This window comes from Paroedura picta, chromosome 17 (genome assembly GCF_049243985.1).
Source record: "Paroedura picta isolate Pp20150507F chromosome 17, Ppicta_v3.0, whole genome shotgun sequence".
In the NCBI taxonomy this organism is placed as follows: domain Eukaryota; kingdom Metazoa; phylum Chordata; class Lepidosauria; order Squamata; family Gekkonidae; genus Paroedura; species Paroedura picta.
In genome coordinates, this window is record NC_135385.1 from 16196137 (window position 1) to 16218676 (window position 22540).

The window sequence follows — 22540 nt, forward strand, 5'->3', positions numbered from 1 at the left end:
GATTGCGCGAAAAGCAAAAAGTACTTTGTTTCCTGTCAAGGCAACACAGGTGAGCTATTTGTGATGTCATCTCAGTACGTCTCCAGTGTCTCTCTGTAGTTTGGCCCCTTTTCTGACTCCTAGACTGTTTAAGGATCGCCTCAAAAGACAGTAAGAGTTTTTTTTCTTCTCAATAAAACACAGCTGAGGGCTTTGTGATGTCATGTCAGTAGACATCCAGTGTCTCTGGCCCTTTTATGACTTTTAGACTGTTTAAAGATCGCCCAAGAAGCCAAAAATACTTTTTTTCCTGTCAAGGCAACACAGGTGATCTCTTTGTGATGTCACCTCAGTATGTCTCCAGTGTCTCTCTGTAGTTTGGCCCCTTTTCTGACTCCTAGACTGTTTAAGGATCGCCTCAAAAGACAGTAAGAGTTTTTTTTCTTCTCAATTAAACACAGCTGAGGGTTTTGTGTTGTCATGTAAGTAGACATCCAGTGTCTCTGGCCCTTTTATAACTGTTAGACTGTTTAAAGATCGCTTCAAAGGCCAGTTAGAGGTTTTTTTCTTCTCTATTAAACACAGGTGAGGTCTTTGTGACGTCATGTCAGTAGACATCCAGTGTCTCTGGCCCTTTTATGACATTTAGACTGTTTAAAGATCGCCTCAAAACCCAGTAAGAGGTTTTTTTCTTCTCAATTAAACACGGGTGAGGTCTTTGTGATGTCATGTCAGTAGGCATCCAGTGTCCCTGGCCCTATTATGAGTTTTAGACTGTTTAAAGATCGCCTCAAAACCCAGTAAGAGTTTTTTATCTTCTCAATTAAACACAGGTGAGGTCTTTGTGATGTCATGTCAGTAGGCATCCAGTATCTCTGGCCCTTTTATGAATTTTAGACTGCTTTAAGATTGCGCGAAAAGCAAAAAGTACTTTGTTTCCTGTCAAGGCAACACAGGTGAGCTATTTGTGATGTCATCTCAGTACGTCTCCAGTGTCTCTCTGTAGTTTGGCCCCTTTTCTGACTCCTAGACTGTTTAAGGATCGCCCCAAAAGCCCGTAAGAGGTTTTTTTCCTGTCAAGGCAACTCAGGTGATCTGTTTGTGATGTTATCTCAGTAGGTCTTCTGTGTCTTTCTGGAGTTTGGTCCCGTTTCTGACTCTTAGATTGTTTAATGATCGCCCCATAAAGGTAGAAAGAGTTTTTTTTCTTCTCAATTAAATACAGGTGAGGTCTTTGTGATGTCATGTCAGTAGGCATCCAGTGTCTCTGGCCCTATTATGAGTTTTAGACGGTTTAAAGATCGCCTCAAAACCCAGTAAGTGTTTTTTTTCTTCTCAATTAAACACAGGTGAGGTATTTGTGATGTCATGTCAGTAGGCATCCAGTGTCCCTGGCCCTATTATGAGTTTTAGACTGTTTAAAGATCGCCTCAAAACCCAGTAAGAGTTTTTTATCTTCTCAATTAAACACAGGTGAGGTCTTTGTGATGTCATGTCAGTACGTCTCCAGTGTCTCTCTGTAGTTTGGCCCCTTTTCTGACTCCTAGACTATTTAAGGATCGCCTCAAAAGACAGTAAGAGTTTTTTTTCTTCTCAATAAAACACAGCTGAGGGCTTTGTGATGTCAGGTCAGTAGACATCCAGTGTCTCTGGCCCTATTATGAGTTTTAGACTCTTTAAAGATCGCCTCAAAACCCAGTAAGAGGTGGTTTTCTTCTCAATAAAACACAGCTGAGGGCTTTGTGATGTCATGTCAGTAGACATCCAGTGTCTCTGGCCCTTTTATAACTTTTAGACTGTTTAAAGATCGCCTCAAAAGCCAGTAAAAGGTTTTTTTCTTCTCTATTAAACACAGGTTAGGTCTTTGTGATGTCATGTTAGTAGGCATCCAGTGTCTCTGGCCCTATTATGAGTTTTAGACGGTTTAAAGATAGCCTCAAAACCCAGTAAGAGGTGGTTTTCGTCTCAATTAAACACAGGTGAGGTCTTTCTGATGTCATGTCAGTAGGCATCCAGTGTCTCTGGCCCATTTATGACTTTTAGACTGTTTAATGATCGCCCAAAAAGCCAAAAAGACTTTTTTTCCTGTCAAGGCAACACAGGTGATCTCTTTGTGATGTCATCTCAGAATGTCTCCAGTGTCTCCCTGTAGTTTGGCCCCTTTTCTGACTCCTAGACAGTTTAAGGATCGCCTCAAAAGACAGTAAGAGTTTTTTTTCTTCTCAATTAAAAACAGATGAGGGCTTTGTGATGTCATGTCAGTAGACATCCAGTGTCTCTGGCCCTTTTATGACTTTTAGACTGTTTAAAGATCGCCCAAGAAGCCAAAAATACTTTTTTTCCTGTCAAGGCAACACAGGTGATCTCTTTGTGATGTCACCTCAGTATGTCTCCAGTGTCTCTCTGTAGTTTGGCCCCTTTTCTGACTCCTAGACTGTTTAAGGATCGCCTCAAAAGACAGTAAGAGTTTTTTTTCTTCTCAATTAAACACAGCTGAGGGCTTTGTGTTGTCATGTAAGTAGACATCCAGTGTCTCTGGCCCTTTTATAACTGTTAGACTGTTTAAAGATCGCTTCAAAGGCCAGTTAGAGGTTTTTTTCTTCTCTATTAAACACAGGTGAGGTCTTTGTGACGTCATGTCAGTAGACATCCAGTGTCTCTGGCCCTTTTATGACATTTAGACTGTTTAAAGATCGCCTCAAAACCCAGTAAGAGGTTTTTTTCTTCTCAATTAAACACGGGTGAGGTCTTTGTGATGTCATGTCAGTAGGCATCCAGTGTCTCTGGCCCTTTTATGAATTTTAGACTGCTTTAAGATTGCGCGAAAAGCAAAAAGTACTTTGTTTCCTGTCAAGGCAACACAGGTGAGCTATTTGTGATGTCATCTCAGTACGTCTCCAGTGTCTCTCTGTAGTTTGGCCCCTTTTCTGACTCCTAGACTGTTTAAGGATCGCCTCAAAAGACAGTAAGAGTTTTTTTTCTTCTCAATAAAACACAGCTGAGGGCTTTGTGATGTCATGTCAGTAGACATCCAGTGTCTCTGGCCCTTTTATGACTTTTAGACTGTTTAAAGATCGCCCAAGAAGCCAAAAATACTTTTTTTCCTGTCAAGGCAACACAGGTGATCTCTTTGTGATGTCACCTCAGTATGTCTCCAGTGTCTCTCTGTAGTTTGGCCCCTTTTCTGACTCCTAGACTGTTTAAGGATCGCCTCAAAAGACAGTAAGAGTTTTTTTTCTTCTCAATTAAACACAGCTGAGGGCTTTGTGTTGTCATGTAAGTAGACATCCAGTGTCTCTGGCCCTTTTATAACTGTTAGACTGTTTAAAGATCGCTTCAAAAGCCAGTTAGAGGTTTTTTTCTTCTCTATTAAACACGGGTGAGGTCTTTGTGATGTCATGTCAGTAGACATCCAGTGTCTCTGGCCCTTTTATAACTTTTAGACTGTTTAAAGATCGCCTCAAAACCCAGTAAGAGGTTTTTTTCTTCTCAATTAAACACAGGTGAGGTCTTTGTGAAGTCATGTCAGTAGGCATCCAGTTTCTCTGGCCCTATCATGAGTTTTAGACTGTTTAAAGATCGCCTCAAAACCCAGTAAGAGGTTTTTTTCTTCTCAATTAAACACAGGTGAGGTCTTTGTGAAGTCATGTTAGTAGACATCCAGTGTCTCTGGCCCTTTTATGACATTTAGACTGTTTAAAGATCGCCTAAAAAGCCTGTAACAGGTTTTTTTCTTCTCAATTAAACACAGGTGAGGTCTTTGTGATGTCATGTCACTAGGCATCCTGTGTCTCTGGCCCTATTATGAGTTTTAGACTCTTTAAAGATCGCCTAAAAACCCAGTAAGAGGTTTTTTTCTTCTCAATTAAACACAGGTGAGGTCTTTGTGACGTCATGTCAGTAGACATCCAGTGTCTCTGGCCCTTTTATGAATTTTAGACTGCTTTAAGATCGCGCGAAAAGCAAAAAGGACTTTGTTTCCTGTCAAGGCAACACAGGTGAGCTATTTGTGATGTCATCTCAGTATGTCTCCAGTGTCTCTCTGTAGTTTGGCCCCTTTTCTGACTCCTAGACTGTTTAAGGATCGCCCCAAAAGCCAGTAAGAGGTTTTTTTCCTGTCAAGGCAACTCAGGTGATCTGTTTGTGATGTTATCTCAGTATGTCTTCTGTGTCTTTCTGGAGTTTGGTCCCGTTTCTGACTCTTAGACTGTTTAATGATCGCCCCATAAAGATAGAAAGAGTTTTTTTTCTTCTCAATTAAATACAGGTGAGGTTTTTGTGATGTCATGTCAGTAGGCATCCAGTGTCTCTGGCCCTATTATGAGTTTTAGACTGTTTAAAGATCGCCTCAAAACCCAGTAAGAGGTTTTTTCTTCTCAATTAAACACAGGTGAGGTCTTTGTGATGTCATGTCAGTAGACATCCAGTGTCTCTGGCCCTTTTATGAATTTTAGACAGCTTTAAGATCGCCCGAAAAGCCAAAAAGACTTTTTTTCCTGTCAAGGCAACACAGGTGAGCTATTTGTGATGTCACCTCAGTATGTCTCCAGTGTCTCTCTGTAGTTTGGCCCCTTTTCTGACTCCTAGACTGTTTAAGGATCGCCTCAAAAGAGAGTAAGAGTTTTTTTTCTTCTCAATAAAACACAGCTGAGGGCTTTGTGATGTCATGTCAGTAGACATCCAGTGTCTCTGGCCCTATTATGAGTTTTAGACTCTTTAAAGATCGCCTAAAAAGCCAGTAAGAGGTTTTTTTCTTCTCAATTAAACACAGGTGAGGTCTTTGTGATGTCATGTTAGTAGGCATCCAGTGTCTCTGGCCCTATTATGAGTTTTAGACGGTTTAAAGATCGCCTCAAAACCCAGTAAGAGGTGGTTTTCTTCTCAATTAAACACAGGTGAGGTCTTTGTGATGTCATGTCAGTAGGCATCCAGTGTCTCTGGCCCTTTTATGACTTTTAGACTGTTTAAAGGTCGCCCAAGAAGCCAAAAATACTTTTTTTCCTGTCAAGGCAACACAGGTGAGCTATTTGTGATGTCACCTCAGTATGTCTCCAGTGTCTCTCTGTAGTTTGGCCCCTTTTCTGACTCCTAGACTGTTTAAGGATCGCCTCAAAAGACAGTAAGAGTTTTTTTTCTTCTCAATAAAACACAGCTGAGGGCTTTGTGATGTCATCTCAGTAGACATCCAGTGTCTCTGGCCCTTTTATAACTTTTAGACTGTTTAAAGATCGCCTCAAAAGCCAGTAAGAGGTTTTTTTCTTCTCTATTAAACACAGGTGGGGTCTTTGTGATGTCATGTCAGTAGGCATCCAGTTTCTCTGGCCCTATCATGAGTTTTAGACTCTTTAAAGATCGACTAAAAAGCCAGTAAGAGGTTTTTTTCTTCTCAATTAAACACAGGTGAGGTTTTTGTGTTGTCATGTTAGTAGACATCCAGTGTCTCTGGCCCTTTTATGACATTTAGACTGTTTAAAGATCGCCTAAAAAGCCTGTAACAGGTTTTTTTCTTCTCAATTAAACACAGGTGAGGTCTTTGTGATGTCATGTCACTAGGCATCCTGTGTCACTGGCCCTATTATGAGTTTTAGACTCTTTAAAGATCGCCTAAAAACCCAGTAAGAGGTTTTTTTCTTCTCAATTAAACACGGGTGAGGTCTTTGTGACGTCATGTCAGTAGACATCCAGTGTCTCTGGCCCTTTTATGACATTTAGACTGTTTAAAGATCGCCTCAAAACCCAGTAAGAGGTTTTTTTCTTCTCAATTAAACACGGGTGAGGTCTTTGTGATGTCATGTCAGTAGGCATCCAGTGTCCCTGGCCCTATTATGAGTTTTAGACTGTTTAAAGATCGCCTCAAAACCCAGTAAGAGTTTTTTATCTTCTCAATTAAACACAGGTGAGGTCTTTGTGATGTCATGTCAGTAGGCATCCAGTATCTCTGGCCCTTTTATGAATTTTAGACTGCTTTAAGATTGCGCGAAAAGCAAAAAGTACTTTGTTTCCTGTCAAGGCAACACAGGTGAGCTATTTGTGATGTCATCTCAGTACGTCTCCAGTGTCTCTCTGTAGTTTGGCCCCTTTTCTGACTCCTAGACTGTTTAAGGATCGCCCCAAAAGCCAGTAAGAGGTTTTTTTCCTGTCAAGGCAACTCAGGTGATCTGTTTGTGATGTTATCTCAGTAGGTCTTCTGTGTCTTTCTGGAGTTTGGTCCCGTTTCTGACTCTTAGATTGTTTAATGATCGCCCCATAAAGGTAGAAAGAGTTTTTTTTCTTCTCAATTAAATACAGGTGAGGTCTTTGTGATGTCATGTCAGTAGGCATCCAGTGTCTCTGGCCCTATTATGAGTTTTAGACGGTTTAAAGATCGCCTCAAAACCCAGTAAGTGTTTTTTTTCTTCTCAATTAAACACAGGTGAGGTATTTGTGATGTCATGTCAGTAGGCATCCAGTGTCCCTGGCCCTATTATGAGTTTTAGACTGTTTAAAGATCGCCTCAAAACCCAGTAAGAGTTTTTTATCTTCTCAATTAAACACAGGTGAGGTCTTTGTGATGTCATGTCAGTACGTCTCCAGTGTCTCTCTGTAGTTTGGCCCCTTTTCTGACTCCTAGACTATTTAAGGATCGCCTCAAAAGACAGTAAGAGTTTTTTTTCTTCTCAATAAAACACAGCTGAGGGCTTTGTGATGTCAGGTCAGTAGACATCCAGTGTCTCTGGCCCTATTATGAGTTTTAGACTCTTTAAAGATCGCCTCAAAACCCAGTAAGAGGTGGTTTTCTTCTCAATAAAACACAGCTGAGGGCTTTGTGATGTCATGTCAGTAGACATCCAGTGTCTCTGGCCCTTTTATAACTTTTAGACTGTTTAAAGATCGCCTCAAAAGCCAGTAAAAGGTTTTTTTCTTCTCTATTAAACACAGGTTAGGTCTTTGTGATGTCATGTTAGTAGGCATCCAGTGTCTCTGGCCCTATTATGAGTTTTAGACGGTTTAAAGATAGCCTCAAAACCCAGTAAGAGGTGGTTTTCGTCTCAATTAAACACAGGTGAGGTCTTTCTGATGTCATGTCAGTAGGCATCCAGTGTCTCTGGCCCATTTATGACTTTTAGACTGTTTAATGATCGCCCAAAAAGCCAAAAAGACTTTTTTTCCTGTCAAGGCAACACAGGTGATCTCTTTGTGATGTCATCTCAGAATGTCTCCAGTGTCTCCCTGTAGTTTGGCCCCTTTTCTGACTCCTAGACAGTTTAAGGATCGCCTCAAAAGACAGTAAGAGTTTTTTTTCTTCTCAATTAAAAACAGATGAGGGCTTTGTGATGTCATGTCAGTAGACATCCAGTGTCTCTGGCCCTTTTATGACTTTTAGACTGTTTAAAGATCGCCCAAGAAGCCAAAAATACTTTTTTTCCTGTCAAGGCAACACAGGTGATCTCTTTGTGATGTCACCTCAGTATGTCTCCAGTGTCTCTCTGTAGTTTGGCCCCTTTTCTGACTCCTAGACTGTTTAAGGATCGCCTCAAAAGACAGTAAGAGTTTTTTTTCTTCTCAATTAAACACAGCTGAGGGCTTTGTGTTGTCATGTAAGTAGACATCCAGTGTCTCTGGCCCTTTTATAACTGTTAGACTGTTTAAAGATCGCTTCAAAGGCCAGTTAGAGGTTTTTTTCTTCTCTATTAAACACGGGTGAGGTCTTTGTGATGTCATGTCAGTAGACATCCAGTGTCTCTGGCCCTTTTATGAATTTTAGACTGCTTTAAGATCGCGCGAAAAGCAAAAAGGACTTTGTTTCCTGTCAAGGCAACACAGGTGAGCTATTTGTGATGTCATCTCAGTATGTCTCCAGTGTCTCTCTGTAGTTTGGCCCCTTTTCTGACTCCTAGACTGTTTAAGGATCGCCCCAAAAGCCAGTAAGAGGTTTTTTTCCTGTCAAGGCAACTCAGGTGATCTGTTTGTGATGTTATCTCAGTATGTCTTCTGTGTCTTTCTGGAGTTTGGTCCCGTTTCTGACTCTTAGACTGTTTAATGATCGCCCCATAAAGATAGAAAGAGTTTTTTTTCTTCTCAATTAAATACAGGTGAGGTTTTTTGATGTCATGTCAGTAGGCATCCAGTGTCTCTGGCCCTATTATGAGTTTTAGACTGTTTAAAGATCGCCTCAAAACCCAGTAAGAGGTTTTTTATTCTCAATTAAACACAGGTGAGGTCTTTGTGATGTCATGTCAGTAGACATCCAGTGTCTCTGGCCCTTTTATGAATTTTAGACAGCTTTAAGATCGCCCGAAAAGCCAAAAAGACTTTTTTTCCTGTCAAGGCAACACAGGTGAGCTATTTGTGATGTCACCTCAGTATGTCTCCAGTGTCTCTCTGTAGTTTGGCCCCTTTTCTGACTCCTAGACTGTTTAAGGATCGCCTCAAAAGAGAGTAAGAGTTTTTTTTCTTCTCAATAAAACACAGCTGAGGGCTTTGTGATGTCATGTCAGTAGACATCCAGTGTCTCTGGCCCTATTATGAGTTTTAGACTCTTTAAAGATCGCCTAAAAAGCCAGTAAGAGGTTTTTTTCTTCTCAATTAAACACAGGTGAGGTCTTTGTGATGTCATGTTAGTAGGCATCCAGTGTCTCTGGCCCTATTATGAGTTTTAGACGGTTTAAAGATCGCCTCAAAACGCAGTAAGAGGTGGTTTTCTTCTCAATTAAACACAGGTGAGGTCTTTGTGATGTCATGTCAGTAGGCATCCAGTGTCTCTGGCCCTTTTATGACTTTTAGACTGTTTAAAGGTCGCCCAAGAAGCCAAAAATACTTTTTTTCCTGTCAAGGCAACACAGGTGAGCTATTTGTGATGTCACCTCAGTATGTCTCCAGTGTCTCTCTGTAGTTTGGCCCCTTTTCTGACTCCTAGACTGTTTAAGGATCGCCTCAAAAGACAGTAAGAGTTTTTTTTCTTCTCAATAAAACACAGCTGAGGGCTTTGTGATGTCATGTCAGTAGACATCCAGTGTCTCTGGCCCTTTTATAACTTTTAGACTGTTTAAAGATCGCCTCAAAAGCCAGTAAGAGGTTTTTTTCTTCTCTATTAAACACAGGTGGGGTCTTTGTGATGTCATGTCAGTAGGCATCCAGTTTCTCTGGCCCTATCATGAGTTTTAGACTGTTTAAAGATCGCCTCAAAACCCAGTAAGAGGTTTTTTTCTTCTCAATTAAACACAGGTGAGGTCTTTGTGAAGTCATGTCAGTAGGCATCCAGTGTCTCTGGCCCTATTATGAGTTTTAGACTCTTTAAAGATCGCCTAAAAAGCCAGTAAGAGGTTTTTTTCTTCTCAATTAAACACAGGTGAGGTTTTTGTGTTGTCATGTTAGTAGACATCCAGTGTCTCTGGCCCTATTATGAGTTTTAGACGGTTTAAAGATCGCCACAAAACCCAGTAAGAGGTTTTTTTCTTCTCAATTAAACACAGGTGAGGTCTTTGTGATGTCATGTCAGTAGACATCCAGTGTCTCTGGCCCTTTTATGACATTTAGACTGTTTAAAGATCGCCTCAAAACCCAGTAAGAGGTTTTTTTCTTCTCAATTAAACACGGGTGAGGTCTTTGTGATGTCATGTCAGTAGGCATCCAGTGTCTCTGGCCCTTTTATGAATTTTAGACTGCTTTAAGATCGCCCGAAAAGCCAAAAAGACTTTTTTTCCTGTCAAGGCAACACAGGTGAGCTATTTGTGATGTCACCTCAGTATGTCTCCAGTGTCTCTCTGTAGTTTGGCCCCTTTTCTGACTCCTAGACTGTTTAAGGATCGCCTCAAAAGAGAGTAAGAGTTTTTTTTCTTCTCAATAAAACACAGCTGAGGGCTTTGTGATGTCATGTCATTAGACATCCAGTGTCTCTTGCCCTTTTATACCTTTTAGACTGTTTAAAGATCGCCTCAAAACCCAGTAAGAGGTTTTTTTCTTCTCAATTAAACACAGGTGAGGTCTTTGTGATGTCATGTCAGTAGGCATCCAGTGTCTCTGGCCCTTTTATGAATTTTAGACTTCTTTAAGATCGCGGGAAAGCAAAAAGGACTTTGTTTCCTGTCAAGGCAACACAGGTGAGCTATTTGTGATGTCATCTCAGTATGTCTCCAGTGTCTCTCTGTAGTTTGGCCCCTTTTCTGACTCCTAGACTGTTTAAGGATTGCCCCAAAAGCCAGTAAGAGGTTTTTTTCCTGTCAAGGCAACTCAGGTGATCTGTTTGTGATGTTATCTCAGTAGGTCTTCTGTGTCTTTCTGGAGTTTGGTCCCGTTTCTGACTCTTAGACTGTTTAACGATCGCCCCATAAAGATAGAAAGAGTTTTTTTTCTTCTCAATTAAATACAGGTGAGGTCTTTGTGATGTCATGTCAGTAGGCATCCAGTGTCTCTGGCCCTATTATGAATTTTAGACGGTTTAAAGATCGCCTCAAAACCCAGTAAGTGTTGTTTTTCTTCTCAATTAAACACAGGTGAGGTATTTGTGATGTCATGTCAGTAGGCATCCAGTATCTCTGGCCCTTTTATGAATTTTAGACAGCTTAAAGATCGCCAAAAAAGCCAAAAATACTTTTTTTCCTGTCAAGGCAACACAGGTGAGCTCTTTGTGATGTCATCTCAGAATGTCTCCAGTGTCTCTCTGTAGTTTGGCCCCTTTTCTGACTCCTAGACTGTTTAAGGATCGCCTCAAAAGACAGTAAGAGTTTTTTTTCTTCTCAATAAAACACAGCTGAGGGCTTTGTGATGTCATGTCAGTAGACATCCAGTGTCTCTGGCCCTTTTATAACTTTTAGACTGTTTAAAGATCGCCTCAAAAGCCAGTAAGAGGTTTTTTTCTTCTCTATTAAACACAGGTGGGGTCTTTGTGATGTCATGTCAGTAGGCATCCAGTGTCTCTGGCCCTATTATGAGTTTTAGACGGTTTAAAGATCGCCTCAAAACCCAGTAAGTGGTGTTTTTCTTCTCAATTAAACACAGTTGAGGTCTTTTTTTTCCTGTCAAGGCAACACAGGTGAGCTATTTGTGATGTCATCTCCGTATGTCTCCAGTGTCTCTCTGTAGTTTGGCCCCTTTTCTGACTCCTAGACTATTTAAGGATCGCCCCAAAAGCCAGTAAGAGGTTTTTTTCCTGTCAAGGCAACTCAGGTGATCTGTTTGTGATGTTATCTCAGTAGGTCTTCTGTGTCTTTCTGGAGTTTGGCCTCGTTTCTGACTCTTAGACTGTTTAAGGATCGCCGCAAAGCCAGTAAGAGGTTTTTTTCCTGTCAAGGCAACACAGGTGAGCTATTTGTGATGTCACCTCAGTATGTCTCCAGTGTCTCTCTTTAGTTTCCTCAGTATGGCCCTTTTATGACTTTTAGACTGTTTAAAGATCGCCCAAGAAGCCAAAAATACTTTTTTTCCTGTCAAGGCAACACAGGTGAGCTATTTGTGATGTCACCTCAGTATGTCTCCAGTCTCTCTCTGTAGTTTGGCCCCTTTTCTGACTCCTAGACTGTTTAAGGATCGCCTCAAAAGACAGTAAGAGTTTTTTTTCTTCTCAATTAAACACAGCTGAGGGCTTTGTGTTGTCATGTCAGTAGACATCCAGTGTCTCTGGCCCTTTTATAACTTTTAGACTGTTTAAAGATCGCTTCAAAAGCCAGTTAGAGGTTTTTTTCTTCTCTATTAAACACGGGTGAGGTCTTTGTGATGTCATGTCAGTAGACATCCAGTGTCTCTGGCCCTTTTATGAATTTTAGACTGCTTTAAGATCGCGCGAAAAGCAGAAAGGACTTTGTTTCCTGTCAAGGCAACACAGGTGAGCTATTTGTGATGTCATCTCAGTATGTCTCCAGTGTCTCTCTGTAGTTTGGCCCCTTTTCTGACTCCTAGACTGTTTAAGGATCGCCCCTAAAGCCAGTAAGAGGTTTTTTTCCTGTCAAGGCAACTCAGGTGATCTGTTTGTGATGTTATCTCAGTATGTCTTCTGTGTCTTTCTGGAGTTTGGTCCCGTTTCTGACTCTTAGACTGTTTAATGATCGCCCCATAAAGATAGAAAGAGTTTTTTTTCTTCTCAATTAAAAACAGATGAGGGCTTTGTGATGTCATGTCAGTAGACATCCAGTGTCTCTGGCCCTATTATGAGTTTTAGACGGTTTAAAGATCGCCACAAAACCCAGTAAGAGGTTTTTTTCTTCTCAATTAAACACAGGTGAGGTCTTTGTGATGTCATGTCAGTAGACATCCAGTGTCTCTGGCCCTTTTATGACATTTAGACTGTTTAAAGATCGCCTCAAAACCCAGTAAGAGGTTTTTTTCTTCTCAATTAAACACGGGTGAGGTCTTTGTGATGTCATGTCAGTAGGCATCCAGTGTCTCTGGCCCTTTTATGAATTTTAGACTGCTTTAAGATCGCCCGAAAAGCCAAAAAGACTTTTTTTCCTGTCAAGGCAACACAGGTGAGCTATTTGTGATGTCACCTCAGTATGTCTCCAGTGTCTCTCTGTAGTTTGGCCCCTTTTCTGACTCCTAGACTGTTTAAGGATCGCCTCAAAAGAGAGTAAGAGTTTTTTTTCTTCTCAATAAAACACAGCTGAGGGCTTTGTGATGTCATGTCATTAGACATCCAGTGTCTCTTGCCCTTTTATACCTTTTAGACTGTTTAAAGATCGCCTCAAAACCCAGTAAGAGGTTTTTTTCTTCTCAATTAAACACAGGTGAGGTCTTTGTGATGTCATGTCAGTAGGCATCCAGTGTCTCTGGCCCTTTTATGAATTTTAGACTTCTTTAAGATCGCGGGAAAGCAAAAAGGACTTTGTTTCCTGTCAAGGCAACACAGGTGAGCTATTTGTGATGTCATCTCAGTATGTCTCCAGTGTCTCTCTGTAGTTTGGCCCCTTTTCTGACTCCTAGACTGTTTAAGGATTGCCCCAAAAGCCAGTAAGAGGTTTTTTTCCTGTCAAGGCAACTCAGGTGATCTGTTTGTGATGTTATCTCAGTAGGTCTTCTGTGTCTTTCTGGAGTTTGGTCCCGTTTCTGACTCTTAGACTGTTTAACGATCGCCCCATAAAGATAGAAAGAGTTTTTTTTCTTCTCAATTAAATACAGGTGAGGTCTTTGTGATGTCATGTCAGTAGGCATCCAGTGTCTCTGGCCCTATTATGAATTTTAGACGGTTTAAAGATCGCCTCAAAACCCAGTAAGTGTTGTTTTTCTTCTCAATTAAACACAGGTGAGGTATTTGTGATGTCATGTCAGTAGGCATCCAGTATCTCTGGCCCTTTTATGAATTTTAGACAGCTTAAAGATCGCCAAAAAAGCCAAAAATACTTTTTTTCCTGTCAAGGCAACACAGGTGAGCTCTTTGTGATGTCATCTCAGAATGTCTCCAGTGTCTCTCTGTAGTTTGGCCCCTTTTCTGACTCCTAGACTGTTTAAGGATCGCCTCAAAAGACAGTAAGAGTTTTTTTTCTTCTCAATAAAACACAGCTGAGGGCTTTGTGATGTCATGTCAGTAGACATCCAGTGTCTCTGGCCCTTTTATAACTTTTAGACTGTTTAAAGATCGCCTCAAAAGCCAGTAAGAGGTTTTTTTCTTCTCTATTAAACACAGGTGGGGTCTTTGTGATGTCATGTCAGTAGGCATCCAGTGTCTCTGGCCCTATTATGAGTTTTAGACGGTTTAAAGATCGCCTCAAAACCCAGTAAGTGGTGTTTTTCTTCTCAATTAAACACAGTTGAGGTCTTTTTTTTCCTGTCAAGGCAACACAGGTGAGCTATTTGTGATGTCATCTCCGTATGTCTCCAGTGTCTCTCTGTAGTTTGGCCCCTTTTCTGACTCCTAGACTATTTAAGGATCGCCCCAAAAGCCAGTAAGAGGTTTTTTTCCTGTCAAGGCAACTCAGGTGATCTGTTTGTGATGTTATCTCAGTAGGTCTTCTGTGTCTTTCTGGAGTTTGGCCTCGTTTCTGACTCTTAGACTGTTTAAGGATCGCCGCAAAGCCAGTAAGAGGTTTTTTTCCTGTCAAGGCAACACAGGTGAGCTATTTGTGATGTCACCTCAGTATGTCTCCAGTGTCTCTCTTTAGTTTCCTCAGTATGGCCCTTTTATGACTTTTAGACTGTTTAAAGATCGCCCAAGAAGCCAAAAATACTTTTTTTCCTGTCAAGGCAACACAGGTGAGCTATTTGTGATGTCACCTCAGTATGTCTCCAGTCTCTCTCTGTAGTTTGGCCCCTTTTCTGACTCCTAGACTGTTTAAGGATCGCCTCAAAAGACAGTAAGAGTTTTTTTTCTTCTCAATTAAACACAGCTGAGGGCTTTGTGTTGTCATGTCAGTAGACATCCAGTGTCTCTGGCCCTTTTATAACTTTTAGACTGTTTAAAGATCGCTTCAAAAGCCAGTTAGAGGTTTTTTTCTTCTCTATTAAACACGGGTGAGGTCTTTGTGATGTCATGTCAGTAGACATCCAGTGTCTCTGGCCCTTTTATGAATTTTAGACTGCTTTAAGATCGCGCGAAAAGCAGAAAGGACTTTGTTTCCTGTCAAGGCAACACAGGTGAGCTATTTGTGATGTCATCTCAGTATGTCTCCAGTGTCTCTCTGTAGTTTGGCCCCTTTTCTGACTCCTAGACTGTTTAAGGATCGCCCCTAAAGCCAGTAAGAGGTTTTTTTCCTGTCAAGGCAACTCAGGTGATCTGTTTGTGATGTTATCTCAGTATGTCTTCTGTGTCTTTCTGGAGTTTGGTCCCGTTTCTGACTCTTAGACTGTTTAATGATCGCCCCATAAAGATAGAAAGAGTTTTTTTTCTTCTCAATTAAAAACAGATGAGGGCTTTGTGATGTCATGTCAGTAGACATCCAGTGTCTCTGGCCCTTTTATGACTTTTAGACTGTTTAAAGATCGCCCAAGAAGCCAAAAATACTTTTTTTCCTGTCAAGGCAACACAGGTGAGCTATTTGTGATGTCACCTCAGTATGTCTCCAGTGTCTCTCTGTAGTTTGGCCCCTTTTCTGACTCCTAGACTGTTTAAGGATCGCCTCAAAAGACAGTAAGAGTTTTTTTTCTTCTCAATAAAACACAGCTGAGGGCTTTGTGATGTCATGTCAGTAGACATCCAGTGTCTCTGGCCCTTTTATACCTTTTAGACTGTTTAAAGATCGCCTCAAAAGCCAGTAAGAGGTTTTTTTCTTCTCTATTAAACACAGGTGGGGTCTTTGTGATGTCATGTCAGTAGGCATCCAGTTTCTCTGGCCCTATTATGAGTTTCAGACTGTTTAAAGATCGCCACAAAACCCTGTAAGAGGTTTTTTTCTTCTCAATTAAACACAGGTGAGGTCTTTGTGATGTCATGTCAGTAGACATCCAGTGTCTCTGGCCCTTTTATGACATTTAGACTGTTTAAAGATCGCCTCAAAACCCAGTAAGAGGTTTTTTTCTTCTCAATTAAACACGGGTGAGGTCTTTGTGATGTCATGTCAGTAGGCATCCAGTGTCTCTGGCCCTATTATGAGTTTTAGACGGTTTAAAGATAGCCTCAAAACCCAGTAAGAGGTGGTTTTCGTCTCAATTAAACACAGGTGAGGTCTTTCTGATGTCATGTCAGTAGGCATCCAGTGTCTCTGGCCCATTTATGACTTTTAGACTGTTTAATGATCGCCCAAAAAGCCAAAAAGACTTTTTTTCCTGTCAAGGCAACACAGGTGATCTCTTTGTGATGTCATCTCAGAATGTCTCCAGTGTCTCCCTGTAGTTTGGCCCCTTTTCTGACTCCTAGACAGTTTAAGGATCGCCTCAAAAGACAGTAAGAGTTTTTTTTCTTCTCAATTAAAAACAGATGAGGGCTTTGTGATGTCATGTCAGTAGACATCCAGTGTCTCTGGCCCTTTTATGACTTTTAGACTGTTTAAAGATCGCCCAAGAAGCCAAAAATACTTTTTTTCCTGTCAAGGCAACACAGGTGATCTCTTTGTGATGTCACCTCAGTATGTCTCCAGTGTCTCTCTGTAGTTTGGCCCCTTTTCTGACTCCTAGACTGTTTAAGGATCGCCTCAAAAGACAGTAAGAGTTTTTTTTCTTCTCAATTAAACACAGCTGAGGGCTTTGTGTTGTCATGTAAGTAGACATCCAGTGTCTCTGGCCCTTTTATAACTGTTAGACTGTTTAAAGATCGCTTCAAAGGCCAGTTAGAGGTTTTTTTCTTCTCTATTAAACACGGGTGAGGTCTTTGTGATGTCATGTCAGTAGACATCCAGTGTCTCTGGCCCTTTTATGAATTTTAGACTGCTTTAAGATCGCGCGAAAAGCAAAAAGGACTTTGTTTCCTGTCAAGGCAACACAGGTGAGCTATTTGTGATGTCATCTCAGTATGTCTCCAGTGTCTCTCTGTAGTTTGGCCCCTTTTCTGACTCCTAGACTGTTTAAGGATCGCCCCAAAAGCCAGTAAGAGGTTTTTTTCCTGTCAAGGCAACTCAGGTGATCTGTTTGTGATGTTATCTCAGTATGTCTTCTGTGTCTTTCTGGAGTTTGGTCCCGTTTCTGACTCTTAGACTGTTTAATGATCGCCCCATAAAGATAGAAAGAGTTTTTTTTCTTCTCAATTAAATACAGGTGAGGTTTTTGTGATGTCATGTCAGTAGGCATCCAGTGTCTCTGGCCCTATTATGAGTTTTAGACTGTTTAAAGATCGCCTCAAAACCCAGTAAGAGGTTTTTTATTCTCAATTAAACACAGGTGAGGTCTTTGTGATGTCATGTCAGTAGACATCCAGTGTCTCTGGCCCTTTTATGAATTTTAGACAGCTTTAAGATCGCCCGAAAAGCCAAAAAGACTTTTTTTCCTGTCAAGGCAACACAGGTGAGCTATTTGTGATGTCACCTCAGTATGTCTCCAGTGTCTCTCTGTAGTTTGGCCCCTTTTCTGACTCCTAGACTGTTTAAGGATCGCCTCAAAAGAGAGTAAGAGTTTTTTTTCTTCTCAATAAAACACAGCTGAGGGCTTTGTGATGTCATGTCAGTAGACATCCAGTGTCTCTGGCCCTATTATGAGTTTTAGACTCTTTAAAGATCGCCTAAAAAGCCAGTAAGAGGTTTTTTTCTTCTCAATTAAACACAGGTGAGGTCTTTGTGATGTCATGTTAGTAGGCATCCAGTGTCTCTGGCCCTATTATGAGTTTTAGACGGTTTAAAGATCGCCTCAAAACGCAGTAAGAGGTGGTTTTCTTCTCAATTAAACACAGGTGAGGTCTTTGTGATGTCATGTCAGTAGGCATCCAGTGTCTCTGGCCCTTTTATGACTTTTAGACTGTTTAAAGGTCGCCCAAGAAGCCAAAAATACTTTTTTTCCTGTCAAGGCAACACAGGTGAGCTATTTGTGATGTCACCTCAGTATGTCTCCAGTGTCTCTCTGTAGTTTGGCCCCTTTTCTGACTCCTAGACTGTTTAAGGATCGCCTCAAAAGACAGTAAGAGTTTTTTTTCTTCTCAATAAAACACAGCTGAGGGCTTTGTGATGTCATGTCAGTAGACATCCAGTGTCTCTGGCCCTTTTATAACTTTTAGACTGTTTAAAGATCGCCTCAAAAGCCAGTAAGAGGTTTTTTTCTTCTCTATTAAACACAGGTGGGGTCTTTGTGATGTCATGTCAGTAGGCATCCAGTGTCTCTGGCCCTATTATGAGTTTTAGACGGTTTAAAGATCGCCTCAAAACCCAGTAAGTGGTGTTTTTCTTCTCAATTAAACACAGTTGAGGTCTTTTTTTTCCTGTCAAGGCAACACAGGTGAGCTATTTGTGATGTCATCTCCGTATGTCTCCAGTGTCTCTCTGTAGTTTGGCCCCTTTTCTGACTCCTAGACTATTTAAGGATCGCCCCAAAAGCCAGTAAGAGGTTTTTTTCCTGTCAAGGCAACTCAGGTGATCTGTTTGTGATGTTATCTCAGTAGGTCTTCTGTGTCTTTCTGGAGTTTGGCCTCGTTTCTGACTCTTAGACTGTTTAAGGATCGCCGCAAAGCCAGTAAGAGGTTTTTTTCCTGTCAAGGCAACACAGGTGAGCTATTTGTGATGTCACCTCAGTATGTCTCCAGTGTCTCTCTTTAGTTTCCTCAGTATGGCCCTTTTATGACTTTTAGACTGTTTAAAGATCGCCCAAGAAGCCAAAAATACTTTTTTTCCTGTCAAGGCAACACAGGTGAGCTATTTGTGATGTCACCTCAGTATGTCTCCAGTCTCTCTCTGTAGTTTGGCCCCTTTTCTGACTCCTAGACTGTTTAAGGATCGCCTCAAAAGACAGTAAGAGTTTTTTTTCTTCTCAATTAAACACAGCTGAGGGCTTTGTGTTGTCATGTCAGTAGACATCCAGTGTCTCTGGCCCTTTTATAACTTTTAGACTGTTTAAAGATCGCTTCAAAAGCCAGTTAGAGGTTTTTTTCTTCTCTATTAAACACGGGTGAGGTCTTTGTGATGTCATGTCAGTAGACATCCAGTGTCTCTGGCCCTTTTATGAATTTTAGACTGCTTTAAGATCGCGCGAAAAGCAGAAAGGACTTTGTTTCCTGTCAAGGCAACACAGGTGAGCTATTTGTGATGTCATCTCAGTATGTCTCCAGTGTCTCTCTGTAGTTTGGCCCCTTTTCTGACTCCTAGACTGTTTAAGGATCGCCCCTAAAGCCAGTAAGAGGTTTTTTTCCTGTCAAGGCAACTCAGGTGATCTGTTTGTGATGTTATCTCAGTATGTCTTCTGTGTCTTTCTGGAGTTTGGTCCCGTTTCTGACTCTTAGACTGTTTAATGATCGCCCCATAAAGATAGAAAGAGTTTTTTTTCTTCTCAATTAAAAACAGATGAGGGCTTTGTGATGTCATGTCAGTAGACATCCAGTGTCTCTGGCCCTTTTATGACTTTTAGACTGTTTAAAGATCGCCCAAGAAGCCAAAAATACTTTTTTTCCTGTCAAGGCAACACAGGTGAGCTATTTGTGATGTCACCTCAGTATGTCTCCAGTGTCTCTCTGTAGTTTGGCCCCTTTTCTGACTCCTAGACTGTTTAAGGATCGCCTCAAAAGACAGTAAGAGTTTTTTTTCTTCTCAATAAAACACAGCTGAGGGCTTTGTGATGTCATGTCAGTAGACATCCAGTGTCTCTGGCCCTTTTATACCTTTTAGACTGTTTAAAGATCGCCTCAAAAGCCAGTAAGAGGTTTTTTTCTTCTCTATTAAACACAGGTGGGGTCTTTGTGATGTCATGTCAGTAGGCATCCAGTTTCTCTGGCCCTATTATGAGTTTCAGACTGTTTAAAGATCGCCACAAAACCCTGTAAGAGGTTTTTTTCTTCTCAATTAAACACAGGTGAGGTCTTTGTGATGTCATGTCAGTAGACATCCAGTGTCTCTGGCCCTTTTATGACATTTAGACTGTTTAAAGATCGCCTCAAAACCCAGTAAGAGGTTTTTTTCTTCTCAATTAAACACGGGTGAGGTCTTTGTGATGTCATGTCAGTAGGCATCCAGTGTCTCTGGCCCTATTATGAGTTTTAGACGGTTTAAAGATAGCCTCAAAACCCAGTAAGAGGTGGTTTTCGTCTCAATTAAACACAGGTGAGGTCTTTCTGATGTCATGTCAGTAGGCATCCAGTGTCTCTGGCCCATTTATGACTTTTAGACTGTTTAATGATCGCCCAAAAAGCCAAAAAGACTTTTTTTCCTGTCAAGGCAACACAGGTGATCTCTTTGTGATGTCATCTCAGAATGTCTCCAGTGTCTCCCTGTAGTTTGGCCCCTTTTCTGACTCCTAGACAGTTTAAGGATCGCCTCAAAAGACAGTAAGAGTTTTTTTTCTTCTCAATTAAAAACAGATGAGGGCTTTGTGATGTCATGTCAGTAGACATCCAGTGTCTCTGGCCCTTTTATGACTTTTAGACTGTTTAAAGATCGCCCAAGAAGCCAAAAATACTTTTTTTCCTGTCAAGGCAACACAGGTGATCTCTTTGTGATGTCACCTCAGTATGTCTCCAGTGTCTCTCTGTAGTTTGGCCCCTTTTCTGACTCCTAGACTGTTTAAGGATCGCCTCAAAAGACAGTAAGAGTTTTTTTTCTTCTCAATTAAACACAGCTGAGGGCTTTGTGTTGTCATGTAAGTAGACATCCAGTGTCTCTGGCCCTTTTATAACTGTTAGACTGTTTAAAGATCGCTTCAAAGGCCAGTTAGAGGTTTTTTTCTTCTCTATTAAACACGGGTGAGGTCTTTGTGATGTCATGTCAGTAGACATCCAGTGTCTCTGGCCCTTTTATGAATTTTAGACTGCTTTAAGATCGCGCGAAAAGCAAAAAGGACTTTGTTTCCTGTCAAGGCAACACAGGTGAGCTATTTGTGATGTCATCTCAGTATGTCTCCAGTGTCTCTCTGTAGTTTGGCCCCTTTTCTGACTCCTAGACTGTTTAAGGATCGCCCCAAAAGCCAGTAAGAGGTTTTTTTCCTGTCAAGGCAACTCAGGTGATCTGTTTGTGATGTTATCTCAGTATGTCTTCTGTGTCTTTCTGGAGTTTGGTCCCGTTTCTGACTCTTAGACTGTTTAATGATCGCCCCATAAAGATAGAAAGAGTTTTTTTTCTTCTCAATTAAATACAGGTGAGGTTTTTGTGATGTCATGTCAGTAGGCATCCAGTGTCTCTGGCCCTATTATGAGTTTTAGACTGTTTAAAGATCGCCTCAAAACCCAGTAAGAGGTTTTTTATTCTCAATTAAACACAGGTGAGGTCTTTGTGATGTCATGTCAGTAGACATCCAGTGTCTCTGGCCCTTTTATGAATTTTAGACAGCTTTAAGATCGCCCGAAAAGCCAAAAAGACTTTTTTTCCTGTCAAGGCAACACAGGTGAGCTATTTGTGATGTCACCTCAGTATGTCTCCAGTGTCTCTCTGTAGTTTGGCCCCTTTTCTGACTCCTAGACTGTTTAAGGATCGCCTCAAAAGAGAGTAAGAGTTTTTTTTCTTCTCAATAAAACACAGCTGAGGGCTTTGTGATGTCATGTCAGTAGACATCCAGTGTCTCTGGCCCTATTATGAGTTTTAGACTCTTTAAAGATCGCCTAAAAAGCCAGTAAGAGGTTTTTTTCTTCTCAATTAAACACAGGTGAGGTCTTTGTGATGTCATGTTAGTAGGCATCCAGTGTCTCTGGCCCTATTATGAGTTTTAGACGGTTTAAAGATCGCCTCAAAACGCAGTAAGAGGTGGTTTTCTTCTCAATTAAACACAGGTGAGGTCTTTGTGATGTCATGTCAGTAGGCATCCAGTGTCTCTGGCCCTTTTATGACTTTTAGACTGTTTAAAGGTCGCCCAAGAAGCCAAAAATACTTTTTTTCCTGTCAAGGCAACACAGGTGAGCTATTTGTGATGTCACCTCAGTATGTCTCCAGTGTCTCTCTGTAGTTTGGCCCCTTTTCTGACTCCTAGACTGTTTAAGGATCGCCTCAAAAGACAGTAAGAGTTTTTTTTCTTCTCAATAAAACACAGCTGAGGGCTTTGTGATGTCATGTCAGTAGACATCCAGTGTCTCTGGCCCTTTTATAACTTTTAGACTGTTTAAAGATCGCCTCAAAAGCCAGTAAGAGGTTTTTTTCTTCTCTATTAAACACAGGTGGGGTCTTTGTGATGTCATGTCAGTAGGCATCCAGTTTCTCTGGCCCTATCATGAGTTTTAGACTGTTTAAAGATCGCCTCAAAACCCAGTAAGAGGTTTTTTTCTTCTCAATTAAACACAGGTGAGGTCTTTGTGAAGTCATGTCAGTAGGCATCCAGTGTCTCTGGCCCTATTATGAGTTTTAGACTCTTTAAAGATCGCCTAAAAAGCCAGTAAGAGGTTTTTTTCTTCTCAATTAAACACAGGTGAGGTTTTTGTGTTGTCATGTTAGTAGACATCCAGTGTCTCTGGCCCTATTATGAGTTTTAGACGGTTTAAAGATCGCCACAAAACCCAGTAAGAGGTTTTTTTCTTCTCAATTAAACACAGGTGAGGTCTTTGTGATGTCATGTCAGTAGACATCCAGTGTCTCTGGCCCTTTTATGACATTTAGACTGTTTAAAGATCGCCTCAAAACCCAGTAAGAGGTTTTTTTCTTCTCAATTAAACACGGGTGAGGTCTTTGTGATGTCATGTCAGTAGGCATCCAGTGTCTCTGGCCCTTTTATGAATTTTAGACTGCTTTAAGATCGCCCGAAAAGCCAAAAAGACTTTTTTTCCTGTCAAGGCAACACAGGTGAGCTATTTGTGATGTCACCTCAGTATGTCTCCAGTGTCTCTCTGTAGTTTGGCCCCTTTTCTGACTCCTAGACTGTTTAAGGATCGCCTCAAAAGAGAGTAAGAGTTTTTTTTCTTCTCAATAAAACACAGCTGAGGGCTTTGTGATGTCATGTCATTAGACATCCAGTGTCTCTTGCCCTTTTATACCTTTTAGACTGTTTAAAGATCGCCTCAAAACCCAGTAAGAGGTTTTTTTCTTCTCAATTAAACACAGGTGAGGTCTTTGTGATGTCATGTCAGTAGGCATCCAGTGTCTCTGGCCCTTTTATGAATTTTAGACTTCTTTAA